The sequence below is a fragment of the Schistocerca cancellata genome, chromosome 8, assembly GCF_023864275.1.
Source record: "Schistocerca cancellata isolate TAMUIC-IGC-003103 chromosome 8, iqSchCanc2.1, whole genome shotgun sequence".
Lineage (NCBI taxonomy): Eukaryota > Metazoa > Arthropoda > Insecta > Orthoptera > Acrididae > Schistocerca > Schistocerca cancellata.
In genome coordinates this window covers 167,940,378-167,958,260 of record NC_064633.1, presented here as the reverse complement: position 1 = coordinate 167,958,260, position 17,883 = coordinate 167,940,378, and positions in this window count along the sequence as shown.

The following is a 17,883-nucleotide window of genomic DNA, read 5'->3' as shown; positions in this document are numbered from 1 at the left end:
CTTACATCCTTTTTGATACGACCACTTCGTTCTTGGTATTTTTGACTTATTGTCCCTTCTTGGTTTTTGCACATATTGTATATTACCCAACTCTTCCTGTAGGTTATTCCAACTTTTCTTAGAATTTCGAACACCTTGCACCATTTTACATTGTTGAATCCTTTCTCCAGGTCGACCAATCCTAAGAACGCGTCTTTATTTTTCTTTTGTCTTGTTTTCATTATCAACGGCAAGGTGACACCTGCCTCTCTAGTACCTTTATCTTTTCTGAAGACAGACCCATCGTCATGTAACCGATCCTCAGTTTGCTTCTTCCCAGTCCTCTGTGTAGTGTTCATATCAACAACTTGGATGCTGATTTTGTGATACACAACATAAAACACATGAAGACATGTTTTATTGTTATCATGTAAGCCAAAGTACAATGGGTCCTAAATGTGTTATTATATGTACCAATACGTTGAGAACTTTGTTCCTGGGAACATAAGAGAACACTTGATCAGCGATGCATGTGGAGGCAAAAAAATGGCTCTGAGCACTATGAGACTTAACTTCTAAGGTCATAATTCCCCTAGAACTTAGAACTACTTAAACCTAACCAACCTAAGGACATCATACACATCCATGACCGAGGCAGGATTCGAACCTGCGACCGTAGCAGCCGCGCGGTTCCAGACTGTAGCGCCTTTAACCGCTTGGCCACCACGGCCGGCGTGGAGGCAAAAACAAAAAAATGTTATTGTTATTAATAGACAGTTGCAGAGTTGACAAAATCATAGTAAAGATCACTATTACCTACCATCTAACAGCGATTTTGTTATAATGCAAAGAAAGTTACGAATGTGAGACCGAGTGCTTATTATGGATCAGTACATGTAGCCTATCCAGCCACCATCGTGGCATGCAGCAAAAACAAGTCAAAAACTAGATTTTAAAACGTGGTAGATCGGTTTATATAAGCAGGTCGTCATTTCAGATGAAAGAATGGGAAGAATCACTAGCCTAAAGGGCAAAATATTTGCTCCCTGGGAATTTTTAGTATGAGAACACTTCAGAAACGAAACTGCAGTTAGTTGCCAAGCCCAATGTCGGAGGACTCGAAGTCCATTCCTTTACCTTATAGAAAGGCAGGATGTATTTTTCCAACAATAACACTAAGTTTTCTCAAACAGAAACAGATGATGGAAAGGGTCCGATAAACAACAAGAAGAAAGCTGATATTGAGAGACTACTGAAGTTTATTACAAAACCACAGTTTCAAATTTTTTTGTGATTAGCTGAAGACGTAGTCTAATACAAATGTGGATGCAGGTGACTGAAAGTAACTAGAACCACCATCTTCTGTAACCTTCTTTTGTATTCATTTTTGTATTGACTTAAGGCAGTTGTATGAACATTTAGTGTGATAATGTTAACTTTAAACATATCCAGTGGTTTAGTTTCAAAAGCATTGAGAAACAGTAAATTGCTTGATTATCATTCAAAAGTGCTTGTTTGCATGTTTGTGTATAGTAATAATGCATTGTTCTGTTTAAGAATACGCTCAAGTCATAGACGCTTACTTTATATTACGTTAATTGCACTCGAAGTACTGTCATTATTTAATGATAAGTTCTTACTTCAACGGAATTAAAATTGGCGCCTTGAAATATAGTTGCTTCCTTCTTTATTACAATTAGGGGAGAACTGTAGGTGCTAAAAATCACCATAGCAGGTACACATACTTTTCATTGTAGGTATTATTAGCCTTAAACATTCTTATTGTTCTACACGCCAAAGACAAAATTCTCCATTAATTTATTAAAAAAGGTTGTAGAATGTTTTCCTTCCTGTTGGATAATTTATCAACCGTCAGTTGTAGCCTTGTAGAAACAAGGGATTCAACTACTATCGTCAGAGGTATATACTGTTTGCATTCGGTTGCTGCTTGTGAAAGCAGCATCTCTTGTTTGGCCTTGTGGAGCCACTGCGACATCGATGTTTGAGATTCCCGCTGCCTTCACCGTGTTGTGTCTCATAAAATCTGGAAACAAGTACCATGTACAACAAGAGGATCACTAACAAGGAATACCGCTTCACACTATAAGAAGATTATTGAGAACACACCATAGGAAAGCCTGAAACTATTGAAATTCGTGCCTCGGCAGAGAGCGTTCCTATAAAGAGTGTTTCAGAATGACGTTCTAAGAATTTTGGAACAGGTGCCTTACACCGAAGGATGAAGAGAATTTCAAGTAAACATGAACTTGTAAGTGGATACCTTAAGAGCTTTGAGCACTGTTCCATCCTCGATATTGTGAACGACAGCTCTTCTACTGCAAGCTATTTGCTTTCCATATTTTGGGAGGAGATGGTATGAACAAAACAAGAGAAAAATGTTCAGTGAACATGGCCTACAAAATTCATACCTTAACAGTTACGAGCAATTGCTGATCTTCGCTAAAGTTAGAGTATTCAATGCTCTTCAGGTTTGCAAATTACATCCAATGTTTGCTGCAAATTATTTTCTTCATTTGGTCCGTACCACACCCTCGAAAGATATAGAAAGAAAAGGGCCTCAGGTAAAATAAACGTGGTGCTCAGTATCGAGGATGAAGAAGTGCTCATAGCTGTTACATTTTAAAGTCCAAATTTAGTGGACGTTTTTTCTTGTTTTGCTGTAATATACCTGACGCAAATTTTTAGAACTTCATTTTGAAACTCCCTGTATAGGCAGTTATTTAGAAAATTTCAGTATTCCATATATAAGTAAGGCCCACTACCTTTAAAAAATTATACGTCTTATTCGATCAATAAAACAGAATGTGAGAATTGAAAGTTTGGCAGCAAATCACTAGCCAGCTACAATAGTAGCTACAGTACACATAAATTAACGATTTTTATGTTATGTTAATGTGCAACAGAATACATTCAAACTTCGTATTTCCAAACACGTTTCATCTTAAGTAAGTACTGCATCTTTAATGGCGAGAATTGCAAACATATTCTCACCTCAGTACAACATGCTTAGTGTACATATTGTGCCATTTTACGTATAAGCTAAAATCACTTTTGGTTCTTATTGTGTTTGTTGTGAATCTCGGCTCTTCTTCTGGTGTGGTTGCTCTTCTGCTTACAACACTAGTAAATCTTCTGAGCTCAGCATACAATCCGACACACACACACACTTTTGCATCGTGTTATTATGTTCGTTTTGTGTAATGCTGCCAACTGCAGATTCAAGAGCCATGATGTCTTTGTGATGTATTTATTTCATGTATTTAGGTTCGTTTACTTATAAGTTGTATTTGGTCAGTTATTAGTCGCTTTTCCACTGCTACCGCTTTAGGGGATGGGATAGTTCTCTTGGATTTCTGTGAGAAATTTGTTGTGAACTTTCATTCTTACACTATACTCATAGGATGTTCAGTAGTTATTTTAAATGTTCTATTAACATCTGTTATGTTCTGTACTCCACGTTATAAGAATTTCTGCCTGTTATTCCTACATAGATAATATTGCAGCTTTGACAGATGACACATACTTGCTCATCGTAATTTATCTCTCTTGGGTATTAAGTTTCATAAAGTCACTTGAACGGTGTCTGTTGCTTTATTTATGTGATATGGAAGCAGTGTCTCTTTAAAATATGTGGAACTTTTTGTGCTCGTGTGAGGTTTAAGATACGTTAACGATGTCACATTGGCACCAAATTTCATCACCTGCCCCAGACCGTGGCGCACGTGTCACACTATGGAAAAGTCGTCGCGCCCCCTCTTACCGACATCCCCCCCCCCCCCACCTTCATTTGACACTTCCGTGATGGAGGCTAGACCCTCGACACTCATCGTTGAAATCAGACAGTATTATTATGTGTGACCGAGGGAGAGGTTTCGGACACACCGCCGCCAGAATCGGCACGAAAATGCCTCATGGGGTGGCATAAATGGCCTCAATGAAATCACCCTTTCCACTGAGGCGTTGATTCCCACTCGTCTTGTGGCTGAAACAGACAGTTCGAAGTGCGATGAGCAATAGGAGCGATAGGACGGCATCCTTGACAATCTTTGAAACTGCTGACACCCCATATGCGCTTCGACTCTACGCTAAAGACATCGTGGGACAACATTCTCATTGAACGAGATGGCACCCCTTTTGACTAAAATGCGTTCGCAATATTTGCTCCGGTGTATGCTGTGGAAGCACAAGAGACCGATCTGAGCCATTCGAAGAAATTTTAATGCGACCTGAAGGAGCAGAGGATGCCTAAATTTATTCAGTCCTCCTACTTTTGCCCCTCCAGTGCCGTGATCATAGGGAGATGTGACATTGACACACATGTGAATAAACCGGGAGTCCCTCCCTCCCATCCCTCAGTTTGGCAATAACCTCAGTGCCAACTGACCACCCTTTTTGGGGACGTGAAAAATGTACCTGTACAGAGAAAACAAATGGTGAGACTCATAAGCACCTGCAGGTAGGCGACTGCTTGACACCTCCCTATTTTGGTATGTCTACTAACAGATAGCGAGACTCTATCACGGTTTTTTTCTGTGCAAGCACATTTTTGAAGAGCTGAACAAAAATGGGTGGTTGGCATTAGCGGTATTGCCGTACTGGGGGCTATAAAGCGATACGATCACATTCAAGGGCCCTTTACTGCTTCGAATCGCTTTCAAATTTACGGTTCCACCGTGTACAAGAGAGCTAAGGGGTGCGATCAGCTTCAACGGAGTTGCTAGCCGTATGTCCTTACACAAGGACTGAAGTGTCCGTGGTGTGTCGGAAGTATCAGTGGTTATCGAGAACGTCTTACTGCTGCTTACTACGCTGCAAACTATCGTTTTCGACCGCAAAATGTGTGGGAATAAATGCCTCCAGGGAAGGGGTATTTTTACTGACGCCTTTTATGTCAACATCCGAGGGCCTTCCGTGTTAAGTCAGAGCGCGTGCAACTTCTGGATGAAACTACTACCACTTTACTTGGTGAAACTACTGAGTCTGTGACACTACTGGAGCCTTTATTTATTGTTACTATTTCAATACTGGGCTACGGAATTTTCCCTGACAAAGACAAATCAATATTAATCTGTTTTTTTATTACCCAAAATATACAAGCCCAATTCAATCTGACTCATATACAGTGACAACGTGGCTTCAAATAATTAATACAAAATGGTTCAAACGGCTCTGAGCACTATGGGACTTAACTTCTGAGGTCATCAGTCCCCTATAACTTAGAACTACTTAAACCTAACTAACTTAAGGGCATCACACACGTCCATGCCCAAGGCAGGATTCGAACCTGCGACAGCAGCTGTCGTGCAGTTCCAGACTGTAGCGCCTAGAAACGCTCGGCCACTCTGGCCGGCAATTAATACAAAAGAATGGCCCTGAATTGCAAGAAATCCTAACAATAAAACATACTTTTTCATAAGTCACTGCCGGCCGTTGTGGCTGTGCGGTTCTAAGCGCTTCAGTTTGGAACCGCGTGACCGCTACGGTCGCAGGTTCGAATCCTGCCTCGGGCATGGATGTGTGTGATGTCCTTAGGTTAGTTGGGTTTAAGTAGTTCTAAGTTCTAGGGGACTGATGACCTCAGTAGTTAAGGCCCATAGTGCTCAGAGCCATTTGAACTAACCATCATAAGTCACTGACCTCACAGAAAAGCTTCATAACACGAACTGCAGCAGTCACAACAAACAGCTACTACGGCCAGCTAAATAAAAAGATTCTATCTACCATAGACACTTACTGCTAGGTGGCATATGGTAAGCAAAAGAAAGATTTTGTTGAACAGCAAACAATGTATTTAGCATATTTTACCAATTCATATGACATCCAGTTCCAAAAATTATATAGTTGTCAATAATTCCACTACCCAAACATTACCAACTACATTCATCTTCATTTTACATTCCATGCCCTACCAACACTGAGTCTCCACTAAGAAAATCATGTACAAACCTTTCTCTATCCCGTCGCTAACTGCTAGACCATCCAACCACAGAATTTCCTGCCGAGGCGCAGACCGCTGTCAGCGATATTAATAGAAGATATAGCGCAGCCAACATACAAACGTACAAACAGGCTACTTACAGTCTGAGCGATTGGAGGGCTTGAACGATTTCCTCGGCCATACATAAGAAAACCACGTGATTCAATGCTGGGCTCTGCAGTTCTAATCTCCGTCACGGATATGTCAAACGAAGAGGTAAAACGTGGGTAAGAGGGGTACCGACGATTTTCTTATCGTGTGACACGCCAGCGGTGGCACCGGGAAAAGCTGTGGTGAAATTTTGTGACAAACCGATATCGTTAACCCACCTTGCAACTCACATGAACTTCAGAGCACTGGTCACTTTTTCTCATGTGTTTACTCCTTGTTATCTGAAGCGTCGCTGAATCAGAAGGTGTGACTTTTGGTCAGTTATAAATGTTGTAGGCACCTTTGAGCCAAAGTTCAAAATTAAATGTCACAATGAGAAATAAAAACTGTGTTTCGAAGAAGTGATCCTTTAATTTTGTTGTACGTTGTATTTCGACGTTTCCACAATTGAGTTTTACTTCACAAAGAAGTTAAACACTGCTCTTTGGAAGCACACAATGTTTCATGTGGTACATTCCGTTCTGCTGTCTTCTACAGCTTTTCAATTAACAGCAAGCCGTCGCCGTAACAATGAAGGCAATATTTGAGGAATCTTTTTGTATTTCTAGTTTAAAATTGCACCGTGTTGGACGTGAAAGGGGCTGTATCATATAACGCTTATTTTCTGAAACGGTCAGAACCACGTTTCACTCTGTTGTTCATTGTAGTAGAAGGCTGATGAACGCAGCTTGGGAGGTTTTCCCATTACTTCCAGAAATCACGAATCCTTTTGTGACAAATACCATCTGCTGGCTATTGTACTGAGTGTGACTCTCGATAGCGTGAACACAAGAGCCGTGAGGAAATGGAATACGCTTTGATTGCACCGCTTTTGTTTTTCGTTGCGGCCTGCTTCTGCGGCCATCCAGCACATCGGCACCTATAGGGACCGAACGTGTTTGGTGAAGTAGACACGGCAAGTGACGCAAAGTTCACTGGTCCGTGCTGCCTGATCGACGGCGTGTGACATTTCTGGAGATAGGCGTGATTAACACTGAGTGATATTGGGCGCATAAATGATGCTATTGTGTCACTGGCACTATTGTGTGTCGACTGATTACGCGTTCGAAGCCTGATGCGAATGCTTCGGAGTCCCTCATTCAGCGGTTAGAGTAGCCGTCTGTGTACGGAAATGAGAAACTCTCACAAACGGACTGACCGTATGACATTCAGAGCGATGTATTATTATCAAATTTTAGTACAGTTGAGAAGACTGCTTCTCTGAAGTTATTCCGCAAACAGAGAGAATGGAATACAAGGGTATAACGTGTCATTGATAAGAGAGTCACTACGGATGGTGCAGGAGATCGGATTAGGTAAAAATGGAAATACAAATTCGAACTGCAGTTTCCATACTAACTATCCTGATACGTGCCTTATCCTAGTGAGAGTTGTTGTTGTTGTGGTCTTCAGTCCTGAGACTGGTTTGATGCAGCTCTCCATGCTACTCTATCCTGTGTAAGCTTCTTCATCTCCCAGTACCTACTGCAACCTACATCCTTCTGAATCTGCTTAGTGTATTCATCTCTTGGTCTCCCTCTACGATTTTTAGCCTCCACGCTGCCCTCCAATACTAAATTGGTGATCCCCTGATGCCTCAGAACATGTCCTACCAACCGATCCCTTCTTCTGGTCAAGTTGTGCCACAAACTTTTCTTCTCCCCAATCCTATTCAATACTTCCTCATTAGTTATGTGATCTACCAATCTAATCTTCAGCATTCTTCGGTAGCACCACATTTCTAAAGCTTCTATTCTCTTTTTGTCCAAACTATTTATCGTCCATGTTTCACTTCCATACATGGCTACACTCCATACAAATACTTTCAGAAATGGCTTCCTGAAACTTAAATCTGTACTCGATGTTAACAAATTTCTCTTCTTCAGCAACGCCTTCCTTGCCCTTTCCAGTCTACATTTTATATCCTCTCTACTTCGACCATCATTAGTTATTTTGCTCCCCAAATAGCAAAACTCCTTTACTACTTTAAGTGTCTCATTTCCTAATCTAATTCCCTCAGCATCACCCGACTTAATTCGACTACATTCCATTATCCTCGTTTTACTTTTGTTGATGTTCATCTTAAATCCTCCTTTCAAGACGCTATCCATTCCATTCAACTGCTCTTCCAAGTCCTTTGTTGTCTCTGACAGAATTATTATGTCATCGGCGAACCTCAAAGTTTTTATTTCTTCTCCATGGATTTTAATACCTACTCCGAATTTTTCTTTTGTTTCCTTTACTGCTTGCTCAATATACAGATTGAATAACATCGAGGAGAGGCTACAAACCTGTCTTACTCCCTTCCCAACAACTGCTTCCCTTTCATGTCCCTCGACTCTTATAACTGCCATCTGATTTCTGTGCAAATTGTAAATATCCTTTCGCTCCCTGTATTTTACCCCTGCCACCTTTAGAATTTGAAAGAGAGTATTCCAGTCAACATTGTCAAAAGCTTTCTCTAAGTCTACAAATGCTAGAAATGTAGGTTTGCCTTTCCTTAATCTTTCTTCAAAGGTAAGTCGTAAGGTCAGTATTGCCTCACGTGTTCTGTTATTTCTACGGAATTCAAACTGATCTTCGCCGAGGTCGGCCTCTACCAGTTTCTCCATTCGTCTGTATAGAATTCGCGTTAGTATTTTGCAGCTGTGACTTATTAAACTGATAGTTCGGTAATTTTCACATCTGTCAACACCTGCTTTCGCCTGTTTCATACATCTTGCTCACCAGATGGTAGAGTTTTGTGAGGACTGGCTCTCCCAAGGCCGTCAGTAGTTCCAATGGACTGTTGTCTACTCCGGGGGCCTTGTTTCGACTCAGGTCTTTCAGTGCTCTGTCAAACTCTTCACGCACTCTTTTCCCACCGTGAGAAGAGACGATCAAATCCTGTTTCCCAGAAAGCGGTCTGCCGCTGACGGATCCACAACTACACCCGCTCTTGCACTTCCTCGTCTGACTGAAGCCGACATTTACGCATGTCTTTCTCAAGGTCGCCGAAGACGTGAAAATCGTAATGTGATTGATCCGGGCTATGACGAAGGTTTTCTGGTGTTTTCAAACCAAATCGCTGAAGCATAGTCCGATTTTCAGTGTGACGGCAGCCGTCATCTGCTCGTCGAGGTCCTCTGTGACGTAGCAGAAAGACTAAAAGCCGAGGTAGGTTGTCGGACGGAATAATTCTGTTGCAAGGTAGCACCCGCTCCAACACTGCCTATTGGCCGTAAGCTACACTCTAGGGATTTGATCGGAAAACACAGCAATATCCTGCGTACAGACCGGATATTTCACACTGTGATTTTCTTATCTTTGGCGACCTGTAAAACGACAAGCGTGGACGTCGGTTTTAGTCGATCGAGAAATGCGAGAATGGGCACGGTTGTGGATCCATCGGCGGCCGGGTCTGGTCCACGAAACAAGAATTGATCATCTCGCCCCCCAATGGGATAAATGTCTTATTGCATGTTGTGATGACTTTTATATGGATCTATCATATGGTCCCGTTGTGTGGGGCGTTCGGTTTCCATTTGAATGCTCCTCGTAAATAGCACTGAAATGCTGCAGGCCGGCAGCACAGCTCGCTCTACGAATGCCAGCATTACGGACGAATTACACAGACCAAAGATATCCTTTTTCTGAAACTTTTTTACTTTGATAGCTGATCTTTATAGATTCTTATGATCTGAATCCAAATCTAGCCTTAGTTTTTTTGTATCACCCACAGTTTTCGAGCAATATGCTTTTACCATATAGTATAAAAATCCTATGCTACACAGTAAACAGGGAAATTAATAAAACGCTTTGGTACAACTTAAGCATGGTTTGTATTTACAGTAAGCTACTGAAAAGAATGATATGTGTTAACAGGGGTTTCACGTGTCAGCTGGAATTGGTTTTTATTTTCTTTCTCTTTTTTCATTGAAGCTTCTTGAGTAGCTTTTTCTACGATGAGTCGCTTGTTGAACTTCTCGGTGAAGTGACCAACACCATCACGTTGGTGCTCAAGCGGCCTTGGTAGCGTTTTTCCATCAATTCAATGTCCTGGTGGAAACGCTCTCCTTGCTCCCATATTGACCGGGAAGTAATCAAGGTGACTGTTCAAACAGTGAACTTTCAGGCTCACTAAACATCCTAAAGTTTTAAACTTCTATAACATTGTAGCTATAATGGAAACAAATTCTGGGTCTTTTTTCTCATTTAAGGTCAGTGTAGATTCAGAGTTAAAATCAGTTTTCTAATGTCAGGTCCGAGAAAGAGGCCATTTTTTAGTTAAGCTTCTGGAAAGTGTGGAAACTTCTGGCAGAGATACTTAAAATATTGTCCATCTTCAGGCAAAGACAGGTTTTAAAGACTCCCTCACAGGCCACTTCTTAAGTTTCGGTAGATTACATTGAGCATCTTCCATTTAAGGTTGACAAAGCACTGCTAAAACCTTCTATGAATCTCCCTTTGTAAGCTATCAGACGTAAAGAAAGATAACTACAAAGTCTGTAGATAAATATAATACCAAAACATACCTCGAAAAACATCTCCTTTTTAAATTATTTTAACTGTATACAAGCTGTTAAATTCTTTAAAAAATGGCTTAATTTAATAAATGTAACGGTAAATGTGAGGAAATGGTGGGTGATACAGTTGTTTAAGTATCTTTTTGGTTCGCTTGTTCAGGGTAGCTGAAAACGATCGTGAAAACACCTACGACCTTGCCTTTATCCTCGTGCGTGAGAAACTTGGCGTGCAGATCGACGTGGCCGATATTGACAGAAGCCACCGTGTTGGGCGCAGGATACCAGGTGCAATGAATCCCAGGCCCATAATACTTGAATTTGTGTAATACCGGAAAAGAGCTGAAGTGTTTGCTCAGAAAAGTAAACTCACCAGGAGTGGAGTTACCCTGAGGGAAGATCTGACGCGCGAAAGACTAAAAGTTTTGAACGCTGCGATCACACAGTTCGGCCTTCAAAATGTATGGATCCAGGATTGCAGGATCGTAGTCAAGACGGAAGGAGGGAGGAAAACGGTTTCGAACATGTTCGAACAGGAAGACTGAGCGAAATCTCGCGAGACACAATGTCTCATATTGTACTCTGTGTAATATAAGTTAATTTTTATTCTTTATATTCATTTTTTTAGCTTGAATATTGCTCCGTTATTTCTATAAGTACCATAAGTACTCTACTTAAAATCAGTCAATTGTTTCACATAAATATTGCTTCTTTATTTGTCTATCATAAGTGCTCATGTATATTCATATTGTCAGTCAAACGGGAGTTAACATTCTCCATTAACAGGAATCTCCTTAAAACCGCCTTTCTATATCTGTTATTTTCATTCTCGTCACTACCACTACTACTACTATTATCTTTTTCGTAACCACTAATGCCACTTTCCATCTTTCTTTTCGCTCCCTTCTCCGATACTTCCAGTTTGTTTTTCACATTTAGCCCACAGACGCTTGAGTCAGCCACGACCTTGGGCACACCTGTAAATATGTCTTCCCCCGCGAAATCCAGCTTTTGTCCCACTTCCGGCCAGCAGGTAAACGGAGCGCCCTCGGTCCTACAGGAGGCCACAATGTGACGGACCGGTTCCGGCGGCGGGCTCTTTGTGGCCCACGCGAACGTGCAGTCGCTAACGGCTCACTTTGACGAGTTCTGTGACCTGTTCTACCAATCGCTGTTCCATATTATCCTCGTCTCTGAAACTTGGTTGAAACCAAACATTTCTTCCGACGCTATCAGAATCACTGATTACTCTCTCCTAAGGGCAGATAGTGAAACACGACGTGGGTGTTGTGTGGGTGCCTATGTTCGCTCTGATCTGACACCTGCTATACAATGCACATCGGTTGCAAAGGGCGAAGGAGAAACAGAGTTCATGTATTTCGAAATAAATACATCAAATCTGAAACTGCTAATTGGAGTAATCTATAAACTTCCAAAAGTTGGTGCCATGTCCTCCTTTCAGTCTGCACTGTCTTCGCTCATGACACAGTACGAACACATAATCATTACGGGCGACACGAACATCGGCTTACAGTTAAAATCTCCCTCTCCAGAAAAACTAAGGAGACTGTTCAACTCCGATGATATGAGTTTAACACCGCAGGACCCAACTCATCACACACCACACAGCCACACACTCATAGATATAATAGCAACAAAGCGACCAGATAAAATAATTCGCGCCAATCAGTCATCCGCTCCGGGACTCTCTGTCCATGACGTGATATTCTTAAATTACTCAATGCATACTACCTAAGAAAAATCTCACCTGGTAACCCACAGAAACTTAAAAAATGTTAACCAGGACGCTCTTCAAAAGGATTGCTCAGGCATCCCTTCGCATGATGTAAGTAATGAACCCACATTAGACGGAAAAATTCGGAAATTATGGCTCAAAATTATTGCACTGTATGACAAACATGCTCCTCAACGCACTCTCAAGGTAAAGAGAGCTCCCGCTCCGTGGCTCACCACTGCATTACACCAGTTAATGAATAAACATGAGGCTGCACATAGGACCTTCAAGCGTAACCCAACTCCCGAGGCGTACGAAGCTTACAGGAAACTCCGAAACAGAACCAAGCAAAGCGTGAGGAATGCCAAAATCAGACATGCCCGGTCTGTCGTATGCGGCATATCAAAACCTGCTGCACTGTGGAAAAAGCTGCGCAGTTTCGGTGTAGGGAAGCGAAGATCTGACGCTGTTTATCAAGCGTCTGCTGAAGAATTAAACGATTTCTTCTCAACAGCTGTAAACTGCCACGCAGCGACAAATTACCAGCCCCAAGATATCAATCTCTCGAGAGACAAGTTTTTCCTAAAACATGTCACTACCGGCACAGTACACATGGCAATTATGAGAATCTCTTCCGAGGCAGTAGGAAATGAGGGAGTGAGCATTGGCATGATTAAGAACGTCCTAGATACTATTATTCCAGTTATCACAGACATCTTCAACTTGTCTCTTGTCAGTAGTACATATCCTACTGAGTGGAAGCAAAGTTTAATTCAAACTATACTCAAGACTGACAACCCTAAGTCGCCAGGTGACTACAGGCCGATCAGCATACTACCTGCAATATCTAAAGCCCTAGAATACATCGTCCATGAACAGCTGACAGATCACCTCAAAACTCATAACATCCATGACAAGTATCAGTCAGGATTTCGAAAGCACCATAGTACAGCAACTGCATTAATCAAAGTAACTGACGACATTAAACATGCTATGGACAGACGTGAAGCTACCATCCTAACACTGCTTGACTTTAGCAAGGCTTCTGACACATTGACTTTGATATACTACTAATTAAAATGAAACAGCTGAATTTCTCAAACAGCGCAATATACTGGTTCGACAGCTACCTCAAAAACAGAAGTCAACAAGTCATTTGTGGGTCGGAAAAGTCATCATGGATAAACGTGCGCTCTGGAGTTCCCCAAGGCTCCGTCCTTGGTCCATTACTCTTCTCACTGTACATTAACGATATTTCTTCAGTGATTCACTCCTGCAACTACCATCTATATGCCGACGACATCCAACTGTACATAAGTGCTAGCCCCAAGAACATTGCTGACGCAGTAGCGAGTATGAACGCAGATCTCTGCTCTGTTTCTCGATGGGCAGAGAACCTAGGTCTGAAACTAAACCCCAAGATATCCCAGGTCATTCTTATATCTCATCCAAATTTAATCAGCCGGTACTTTCGCGAAACAGTCCCTCAAATACTCCTCAATGGTACCCAACTACCATACCAAAAACAGTAAAAGACCTTGGAATAATCTTGGATGAACACCTAAACTGGGAAGAACAAACAGTCACAGCTTGCCGGAAATCGCTCTCCTCCGTACATGCAATTCAAAAATTTACAAAAATATTTTCAACCCATGTTAAACAAAAATTAGTCCAAAACACTAGTCTTGCCTAATCTTTACTACTGTGATGTAGTTCAACATGGCTCAAATAGTGACAATTCGAGATGCCTCGAGTAGTGATGAATGCTTGCGTTAGATACGTGTGCAAAATTCGGTTGTATGATCATATCAGTCCTTCATACTCCCAGCTGGGTGGGATACGGCTACATAGGGCACGCGATCTCCACACGATGTGCTTACTTTATCGGTTTCTTAGCCACTGGTGCCCCCAATACCTATCTTCTCACATTAAACACCTATCATCATTCCACAACCGCCATACCAGATCGGATACGTCTAGCATCTTTGCTGTACCTTTACGTAACACAAAATCTTTCCCCGTGTCATTCTCCATCTCAGCCATATGACTATGGAATGCGATCCCCTGTGATCTGCGTCTTATCCAGAATCACTCAACATTCAAGAGGGAACTCAAAACTTACATATTAGGGACACTATAGCCACCATTGTTGTGCCCCTCTCATCTCTTTCTTTCTCCTCTCCATCACAGCTCCGCATTTTACCATTCTATTTCTCTTCCTCTAACCTATCTACCTCTTCTATATCTCTTTCACCCCATTCTATCGTCTTATGCCTCTGCTCGATGAGAATAACTCACAAGCTGCAAGAACATAACGAGAAAAATCCCAACTAGCAATAGGACTGACATTCATAAAAGAAAAATATGTTAACTTTCATATACATAGTCATTACTATTATTATTATTATTATTATTCTCGATTGTTATAATTATTTTTTTGATTGTTATAATTGTCATTGTACTACTGTTATAATCTCTATTTTTTTCTTTAACATTAATACTGTATAACACGTTACATGTCCTTAATGTTCTGTAGAAACTAATTCGTTCAATCTGAATATGCCTGGTTAGGTGTAATAGAGGGCCTGAAGGCACTAATCTTGCCAGGTAAAATAAATGCTTAAATAAATAAAATAGTAATTAATAACATTTCATTAACAAAGACGATGAAAACATACGTGCTTAGTAAATAGTAAACCCTGTAGCCCCTTTAACTTTCTGTCTCTGGGCGGTCATTGATATAGTGACTGTGACTTAAATGTTCTCAGTGACATTAAATTTCGAGTGCAGCCCAAGAAAACTCATGATCCTAAGGAAAAAAAATGTGTTCAGACTCGGGAGTGCATAGGAACATCGCCAAGAGGCTGCAGTGATCAATTCACAACAATGTATTTACATCGAATAAATGTCTGTAGCTAAACAGTATTGTTCATGGCACTGAAGCGCCAAAGACCTGGTATAGGCATGTGTATTCTCGTGCAGAGGGTACGTTAACAGGCAGAATACGGCGCTGCGGTCGGCAACGCCTATATAAGACAACAAGTGTCTGGAGAAATTGTTTGATCTGTTACTGCAGCTACAGTTGCAGGTTATCAAGAATTAAGTTAGTCTCAACGAGGTGTTCCAGTCGGCTCACGAACGATGGGACACAGTATCTTCGAGGTAACGATGAAGTGGGGATTTTCACCTACGACCATTTCACGAGTGTACCATAAATATCAGGAATTCGGTAAAACATCAAATCTCCGACATCGCTGCGTCCGGAAAACAACCTGCAAGAACGGGGCTAGCGACGAGTGAAGAGTATCGTTCAAAGTGACAGAAGTGCAACCCTTCAGCAAATTGTTACAGACTTCAAAGCCGGACCATCAACAAATGTCAACGTGCGAACCATTCAATGAAATATCGTCGATATGGGCTTTCGGAGACGTGGGCCCACTCGTGTACCCCTGATGACTGCACGACACAAAGCTTTACGTCTCGCCTGGGCCCGTCAACACCGACATTAGACTGTTGATGAGTGGAAACATGTTTCCTGCTCGATCGAGTCTCGTTTGAAATTGTATCGAGTGAATTGATGTGCACAGGTATGAAGACCTCATAAATCTATGATGCTGCGTGTCAGTAGGGGACTGTTAAAGCTGGTGGAGGCTCTGAAATGATGTGAGGCGTTTGCATTTGTACTGATATGAGATCCCAAATACGTCTAGATATGACTCTGGCACATGTCACCTACGTAGTCATTGTGTGTGATCACCTTCATCCATTCATGCCCATTGTGCATTCCGACGGACTTGTACAATTCCAGCAGGACAATGCGGCACCTTACACTTCCTGAATTGCCACAGAGTGGCTCCAGGAGCACACTTTCAAGCTTAAACACTTCCGCTGGCTACTAAATTCCCCAGTCTTGAACATTATTTAGCATAGCTACAATGCCTATCAAGGTGCTGTACAGAAGAGATCTCCCTCGTGCAGGATTCATGGTGTCAGTTCCCTCCAGCATTACTTCAGACAAGTCCATGCCACGTCGTGTTGCGGCACTTCTGCGTGCTCGAAGGAGCCCTACACGATATTAGGCCAGTGTACCACTTTCTCTGGTTCTTCAGTGTAGATACCTGTCATAAATAGGCACAATACACTCCCAGTCCAAACATTTAGGCAAATAACGGCCGTCTACCGTATCATGAAGTCTCTTATTACATGTGAAACGTCCCCTTAGTAAAATTGTACAAGACTGTGCTTAACCTGACACACAATATTTCTTGCGCAACGCAATCTGACTTTCAAAAATCCCTACAAAAGAATAGCCCTGACAAACATTTACCTATACCTTTCACAAATCACTTACCACACCAAAAATCTTGGTTACTCGAACTACTGCAATACAGCGAGCGCCACTACTGCCAGCTAAATAAAAGATTCAAACTAAGGAAGGCACTAACTACTGATAGGTATAGTTAGCAAATGAAAGATTTTAATAGAGAACAAACAATGTATTTACCTTAATAGTCATCAAAAGTCATCATACACTACTGGAAATTGAAATAAGAACACCGTGAATTCATTGTCCCAGCAAGGGGAAACTTTATTGACACATTCCTAGGGTCAGATACATCACATGATCACACTGACAGAACCAAAGACATAGTCACAGGCAACAGAGCATGCACAATGTCGGCACTAGTACAGTGTATATCCACCTTTCGGAGCAATGCAGGCTGCTATTCTCCCATGGAGACGATCGTAGAGATGCTCGATGTAGTCCTGTGGAACGGCTTGCCATGCCATTTCCACCTGGCGCCTCAGTTGGACCAGCGTTCGTGCTGGACGGGCAGACCGCGTGAGACGACGCTTCATCCAGTCCCAAACATGCTCAATGGGGGACAGATCCGGAGATATTGCTGGCCAGGGTAGTTGACTTACACCTTCTAGAGCACGTTGGGTGGCACGGGATACATGCGGACGTGCATTGTCCTGTTGGAACAGCAAGTTCCCTTGCCGGTCTAGGAATGGTAGAACGATGGGTTCGATGACGGTTTGGATGTACCGTGCACTATTCAGTGTACCCTCGACGATCACCAGTGGTGTACGGCCAGTGTAGGAGATCGCTCCCCACACCATGATGCCGGGTGTTGGCCCTGTGTGCCTCGGTCGTATGCAGTCCTGATTGTGGCGCTCACCTGCACGGCGCCAAACACGCATACGACCATCATTGGCACCAAGGCAGAAGCGACTCTCATCGCTGAAGACGACACGTCTCCATTCGTCCCTCCATTCACGCCTGTCGCGACACCACTGGAGGCGGGCTGCACGATGTTGGGGCGTGAGCGAAAGACGGCTTAACGGTGTGCGGGACCGTATCCTAGCTTCATGGAGACGGTTGCGAATGGTCCTCGCCGATACCCCAGGAGCAACAGTGTCCCTAATTTGCTGGGAAGTGGCGATGCGGTCCCCTACGGCACTGCGTAGGATCCTGCGGTCTTGGCGTGCATCCGTGCGTCGCTGCGGTCCGGTCC